Here is an 8,461-nt window from a genome sequence, read left to right as displayed (position 1 = left end):
ATTTGTCGAGTAAAAATACTTAAAAATTTAAAACATGGCTCCTACTATATTGTTACAATGACATTTGAAAAATATTAAAAATCCATAGTCTAGTTATTACAGCAAGCCCTTCAATTAGCCTATATTCTGCCCAGAGGTCTAATCTATATATATATATATATATATATATAGCTGATCCCGTGCACACCGTTGTCCATTAAAAATGCGAATTCTATATAAAAAATATGTTTCACATATTACCATGGCAACCATTTGTATACAAAAATTCCATCGGAAATCACAAAATAATATATAAATATTTGCCAGGGTAATATGGACACACACAGACAGAAATCTCAAAATAATATTTGAATGGTTGCCATGATAATATGGACACAGACAGATAGACAGATATACTTTCATTTTTAAATATATATGGATTACAAATGTACAATATTTTGATAAATTTTGTTAAAATTTGATTTTAAATACGTGCGCTGAACGTTACAAAAAGTTGAGTCAGACAGATTAACTCGTAAACAAGTTGACAACTCCGATTTATGGCTAATTTCATCGTTAATATATATAAATATCGTGTATTATAAGTAAATTTAAACCTGCTATCCAGTGTTGGGAATTATCTAGATACTTTATCCATATAAATCATCTAGATAAGATTTTTTGAAATAAATTACCTTTTAAAGTATCTAGATAATTATGTCACGATTTATCTTATGTTTAGCTTAGATAAAAAAAATGGGCTTATCTAGATAAATACGATAAAATTATAAAACCAATGTTACTAAAATTCTAATATAATATAAATTATTTATAAAATTTAGAAAAATATATTTTTTGTTATTATTGCTAATTACGGTATTCCGATAATAAGAGAACCTGCATGCGGGCTTGCACTATAAATCGTTCTCTACTAGCTAAAATGAGCATAATATTAAAATTAATTAGGTATAGGTTTATTTCCCGATCCGTTTTAAAAATAAATTAAAATTAACTTCATAGAAGGCTCAATATGCTATTATTATAAATAATATTGATATAAATCTAATATTACAAAAATACTGAAAAACAAGAAAAATCTGTGTAAAAAATTATATTTATCTTGATATTTATCTAGATAAATTACATTTATGTTATCTTTATTTTTATCTAGATAATATTTTGTTAAAATTATCTTATCTGATCAAGATAATTTTTTAGTTATCTATCCCAACACTGCTGCTACCTCGAAATATACCTACATAGACCGCCAACCTTCGACCGTAGATAATCATAATAACAACATTTTACGGTCGTTACGGAAATTTTGTATTCATTCACCACGCCAGGCCTGAGATAAAAGCTATGCAATAGCTTAAAAACACATTGTAAAATAAACATATTCATTGCTCCCCTCAAAATCTAAAATACGTATTATACTCCGGCCCACGAGAGAAGTAACTCGTGTCCCGACCAAATCGCGTCTGAATCCGCGCACCTCCACGTATTTGACATACAGCGAAAGGCACTAAGTGGGGGAATTCCGCCAGTCAGCATGCGCGAAACGGGTTACTTCTATCGTGGGCTGGAGTATAGATGAGGTACCAATACATAATATTAAAATTTTATGCAAAAAAATCTCATTTGTGTTGGTAAAAATGTATACAAAATTAATTCTTGGTATTGTACCTATATTTGTATTACATCGTACCTAATTTCTAAAATTCTGATAATTTATCTTTTTAATGACGAAAAAACTAAAAATAAAGCTTTTATTAGTCTAAACAGATTATAGACAGTCCGAATCTGAAGTCTGTTAAAATAGGAAAGAAAATGTTGGCATGGTGTAAATAATAAGTACTAAGTAGTAGGTACTCGCCGAAAAATATACGGGACCCATACAGTTTAACATATAGTTTAACTTGTGTAGTAGGTACTTGTGTTAGTAAATAGTAATCGAGACCCGACTTGGATGCGCCGACTATTTTATTGAGGCCACAATTTTCTTACAACGCAAATACGTCCAATTACAATATTATACACTTTATCCATAATTTAAAATGTTTTACCAATATTTATATAATCTTAATATAATAAAACAATAAATGATTATAGAATATTAAATAACAAAATCCAAACATCTTTTTATAATGTCACATTTTCCAAAACGGTTCCCTAGGCCCCCTGCACCTGTCCCTGCATCATGCACATGCATCATAATAATACATTGTATAATAATAGATATTCTTCTTTTATTATGTCTCCATTGAAAAATGTTATGTTTTTCATTCCTAATAAAATATACTTGACTTTGTATATATAAAGCGTAAAATTAAATGTATGATGTCATACATACGAGATCTGCTACCTATACTAACCTAACAGAATTTTAGATTATTTAGTTACTGTATGAAATAGTGATGATGCGTTACCGTGGTGCCTGGTAATCTGAGTGGCCGCCGACGATGCACGATTTAAGATAATATACAGTTTAATCAGTAATCTCGGTTTAAGATATTATACTATATGGATTATTTTAATTATAATAAGTATATCTTAAACTGTGAGGATAATTTAAGCAATTTAAATAAATATATCGTGTGTCGGTGGGAAGGTGAAAGCTACCGTCGGTTCGTGCGCTGGATCGTTCGGCTGTAGAATTGTCATACGCATCCACATGTTTCCCGGGCGTGGGCAGTGGCATTTTCAGGAGGGGTGGTTAGGGGTTATATCCCCCACGTTGTTATTACAGCTGTTTAGAGTCATTCATTTTTTATTAATTATTAATTTTATACGTTGAGTCAACAAGCTTGAAATTTGATACGAGGCTCTTTTAATATATTCTTACAATAGCAGTTGAAAAATATATAAATACAGTCACAATTTTTTTTTATAAGCATTTAGAAAATTTTAAAATTTTAAAAATTTAGAATTTTGTCCAATTACGAAAAAATCACGAAAATGTGCAAATTATTTTGAGTTAGAAATTCATAAAAATTTTATTTTTAAATCTTACCATCTAATATTTGATAATTTATTAATTTAATACAAGATTCCTCATAAGTTTTTCTACCTTTATCAAAAAAAAAAACTTTTACTGGAAAGTCAAATTAAATTTGTATGAGCATTTGAAGCAGGGACTGGAACCTTAAGGATTTTTTCGGTTCTGGTTCCGGTTCAGTTCTTAAAATAAATGAATATTTTGTTCCGGTTCCGATTCCGGTTCTTAAAGTTACAAAATAAGGGTCCCGGTTCCGGTTATTCCGGTTCTTACAGATTCTTAAATATGCATTTTTTCAAATATTACTTATTACTTTTTAGGTAGATTTTTTATTCATGGTCATAACTTGGCCAGTTTTGTAAAAGATACGTTTAAATTGCATTTTAATAAAGATACAAAACACAAATACATACATTCAAAAAGTATTTAAAATACATTTCAAATAATTTTAAGAAAAAGTATTTAAGAACAAATACAAACACTTGGCATGAATTAAAATATAAATTACTCGTATGTGTCAATGTGTGAGTGTGATAATGTAAGACAGAGTTATAAATAACTATATAAATATTATTATTCGTAGGTATTTTGTAAACATTCGTAGAAAAACACATACAAATTGTTACTCGATTATTTTTGTTATATTACAAAATACATATGCAACCCGTATGTGTGTAAACAAATCATTGTTATTATTAATGATTGTCGGTCGTAATTAATACATAATACAATACGATTATTTCGAATTAAAAATTAAAAATACCATATATTATGTACAAAACAAAAATATTTCTATGAAAAATAATTATTTGATTACAACAAAATACAATTTAAATAAAATATTCAATTATTTGAAATAGAGGACTTTTTCTTAGAACCGATAAGAACCTAAAAAAACCGGAAAACTTATTATTCATTAAAATGAGGTTCCGGTTCTAATTCTGGTTCTAAGCATTGTAAAAAATGGATTCCGGTTCCGGTTCTGGTTCTTAGATTTTCTCTAAGAACCGGTTCTTTCGGTTCCGGTTCCGGTCCCTGATTTGAAGTTCAAATTTTAACATCATTGGATATTCACTCGATTTTCTTATATTGTATTTTTTTTATATAATATATAAACAATACATTTTTATTTGTTTGGTCAAAAAGCATGAAAATATAATACAAGGCTCCTAATATATTCTTACAAAAGCAGTTGAAAAATATTAAAAATACATTTGCACAATTTTTTTTATAGGCACGCAACTAGGCCGTAAGAAATATGTGCCATAGTGGCGTTGAGGCTTAGAGAAATTAATTATAATATAAATTATTATTTTACGATTACTGGAAAACTGATTAATGTAACCATGAATTACGAAACGAATTAAACAGTCCTAAGTAAAATGTATAGTGTAAGTACGAAAAATATATGGAACCCATTTAGTGTAATGCTGACCTGGAAAAATACGGACCTAACTATAGTGTAGGTATCGGCGATTGTAAACTGCGCCCAACGCACAGGTAAACACGAAATCATACATGTAAACTGCGCCCGAGTTCTTATCGTGTGTAAAAAGGTGACATATGTTACATAATATGTAAACTGCGCCCGGCTAAACTTTTAAAAATTGAATAGCTATATTTTTGCAAAATTAAACAAAATTACAGAATTACTTATCTATTACAATCTTTAATATATTTAATTCGTTACATCTTTAATATAGCATCAATAATTAATAGAATAAAATTAAAAATTAAAAAAATATATAATCTTAAAAAGTACAATATTATATTGAATAGCTATATTTTTGCCAAATTAAACAAAATTACAGAATTACTTATCTATTACAATCTTTAATATATTTAATTCGTTACATCCATAATATAGCATCAATAATTAATAGAATAAAATTAAAAATTAAAATATATATATAATCTTAAAAAGTACAATATTATATTGAATAGCTATATTTTTGCAAAATTAAACAAAATTACAGAATTACTTATCTATTACAATCTTTAATATATTTAATTCGTTACATCTTTAATATAGCATCAATAATTAATAGGATAAAATTAAAAATTAAAAAAATATATAATCTTAAAAAGTACAATATTATATTGAATAGCTATATTTTTGCCAAATTAAACAAAATTACAGAATTACTTATCTATTACAATCTTTAATATATTTAATTCGTTACATCTTTAATATAGCATCAATAATTAATAGAATAAAATTAAAAATTAAAATATATATATAATCTTAAAAAGTACAATATTATATTGAATAGCTATATTTTTGCAAAATTAAACAAAATTACAGAATTACTTATCTATTACAATCTTTAATATATTTAATTCGTTACATCTTTAATATAGCATCAATAATTAATAGAATAAAATTAAAAATTAAAAAAATATATAATCTTAAAAAGTACAATATTATATTGAATAGCTATATTTTTGCCAAATTAAACAAAATTACAGAATTACTTATCTATTACAATCTTTAATATATTTAATTCGTTACATCCATAATATAGCATCAATAATTAATAGAATAAAATTAAAAATTAAAAAAATATATAATCTTAAAAAGTACAATATTAGGACAAAAAAAAACATACTGTTGATACATATTCATCAATTGGAGTTTGACCACTATTATATTTATTAATTAAATGTTGTAACGTTTTGCGTTTATTTTTTGTCTTAGAATTTTGGTATTTAAAGGGTACATTTATACTATTTAGTTTAATATATGTTTCTATTTGAACTTCATTTAACTTTTCTAAGAACATGAAAATATTTGGATGAGTAGTATAAAAGCTAGAATTAAAGTGAGAATGAAATGACTCGCACGCATTACTGCATTAGTGGTTAAAATTGGCTCTGCTGATGCTTGAGCCCATATTTCAGGTGAATACTGAGCTTCTTCACTTATATATACATCTACCAAATAATCTGCAAATCGAGTTACTCTCTCGTCGTCAGGCTTTGATTCCATTAAATAATTTACAAAATACTCAGATACACTTCCTGGGCTTAGAAATGGTAAACCATAGCATTTCACTAACCACCTTCTAATATCGCTGTTTTTATCTTTATAGTCATTACTCAAACCATTTTGTTGGATACATCTATTCCATGACTGTATTAAATGAAATCGACATCCATGTATCGTTATCTGAGGCCAAACAGTTTTACATGCAAAATGAATAGCTTTCTCGAAATCTATTACAACATCGGATGGTGAAATAGTTATATTGTTTTGGAAACTATATTCACCAATAGATTTTAAGCAATTAGTGTATGATATTGTACTTTTATCGGAGAGTAAACATATAACGAGTGGTATATAATAACCGTTGATAAAACCATGTATTGTAAACATTTGTGTAAAGTATTTAGGGCAGTATGAAAACGTACCATCCATGTACAACCATTTTGATAAAGCAAGAGCTTTTAAATTAGAAATGCAACTGAAAACAACATATTTCAACTCCTTGTTGTTTATTAATAAAAATAACTCATCTCTATTTGTTTGAACATCGCGTTCGTCAAGAATTAATTGAACTTCTTCGATTGATTTAGGGAATGGAGGCAATGTCTTTCTTCTAGCATTATATATATTTCTTTTTATATTACGTACATCACTTACTTGCAAATGTTCCGTTAGTGACAAATTTTTAATAGCGTTACAAAATATTTTACTTGGTTTGGTACATATATCTTCAGTTGCCTTGCGTTTCACAATACCAGTCACGAATTGTTTTTGGAGGTTTTGATCACTTAAAGATTTATGTTTATGGTTTAAATTTTGTTCAGTGATTATTTCGTCATCACCTACTGTTTTTAAAAATGCTTTGCAAGTTTTAACTGTACATCGCCACTTATCCTCACCCGAACTCAGAGGCCGATTAGTTTTCCGAAATTTAAATTTTTCAATTATTTTCAAGCTTTTTCCGCGCTGCGAAACGAATTGTTCAGCCATCGTGACTTCACTGATTAAACTGAATACGATATGTACTAAGTAGCCCCATGCCGGATGTAGTGATTGATAACCATCAGTAGATGCCGTATTACTGCAATAACTATTCGATAACGTGTTGGTATTTTTAGACAACACTATAATTTCTGTGATATAATTGCAAAAGTACACAATCATAGTGACTTTAATAATTCAAAAGTTTTATATATTTTACAAACGGCGCACAGCTGAAGTTGTAAGTACCTTTTAACATAGATACAAATTTGGGCGCAGTTTACATTATACCTTTTTAATATGGATAAAAATTCGGGCGCAGTTTACATTATACCTTTTTAACATAGATAAAAATTCGGGCGCAGCTTACAAAAAAAAAGGTCATTTGGGCGCAGTTTACGTATGCCCCGTTTTTTTCATTATTATCATATCTTCCTGTTCACATTTATTCGCATAAAATGCTGTCGTACTATATTGAAAAAACTTTACTTTTATACTATAATCCTTTTAAAAATAATAAATATAATCAAATTGTATTTAATTTTTTTAAATGGGTTTGCACATAACGTGTGTTTTTGAATAGGTAGTTAATACGTATGGGTATTTATATTACCGCCAAAATCTAAGATGAGCACCTATTTGTATTTATTTGTACAACTTATTATTCTAAACTTAAAAGTTAAGGATATATCTAATAAAGACATACAGTTACCAAATGAGTTAATGTAAAACGTAAACTTTAAGGTTAGTAAATATGTGTGTACCTATATAGTATTATATATTAAGTTTAATACTTCCAAGTGATTATATTTTTTCACTGTTTTTGATCAGAGCAAAATTAATAACACTATCTGAATTCACGTGTTAAACTATATTTTGTACCTATTGCTGGAGATTAGACATTTTTAACTACAAACTTGAAGAGAAAAAAATCATTAACTCGTCCAGATTTCAGCAATGTCAATCGAGTATGTAACACCAGCAATTTTTGCGTTATTGGATAATCATAAAAAATATTTAAATATTATATTATAATAAGATATCGGATGTTTATAGTTTTTATTTCTTGTTTATTAAAATATCGACACACTATAATTTTTCTATTATCATATTATAAAATATTATCATGAGTAGTATACATTTATACGATCTCTGTCGTCATAGCTAACCGGTCCCGTACCATGATAGTAGTATACATTTGTATGTTCACAGTCTACTTTTTGTGTCACCACGGTAATTTCACACCGTTCAAGGGAGGATGTCCCCCTTGGACACAATAATTTTACCGTGTACAAATTATGAAGAATTTGTACACTTTTTACACGGTAATTTCACACAGTTCAAGGGTCCCCTTGGACACAATAATTTTACCGTATAAAAAATTATGAAGAGTTTGCACACTCAAAGTCAGTTTTGTCCAAATATTTACAGTGCACATGCTAAATGGTTTTTTTTCTCAACAAACCTTATTACTAAAATGGAATAATTATTTAAAATACAGAACACAAGTTATGTAA

This window comes from Acyrthosiphon pisum, chromosome A2 (assembly GCF_005508785.2).
Source record: "Acyrthosiphon pisum isolate AL4f chromosome A2, pea_aphid_22Mar2018_4r6ur, whole genome shotgun sequence".
NCBI classification, from domain to species: Eukaryota; Metazoa; Arthropoda; class Insecta; order Hemiptera; family Aphididae; genus Acyrthosiphon; species Acyrthosiphon pisum.
Note: the sequence above shows the minus strand (reverse complement) of the source record.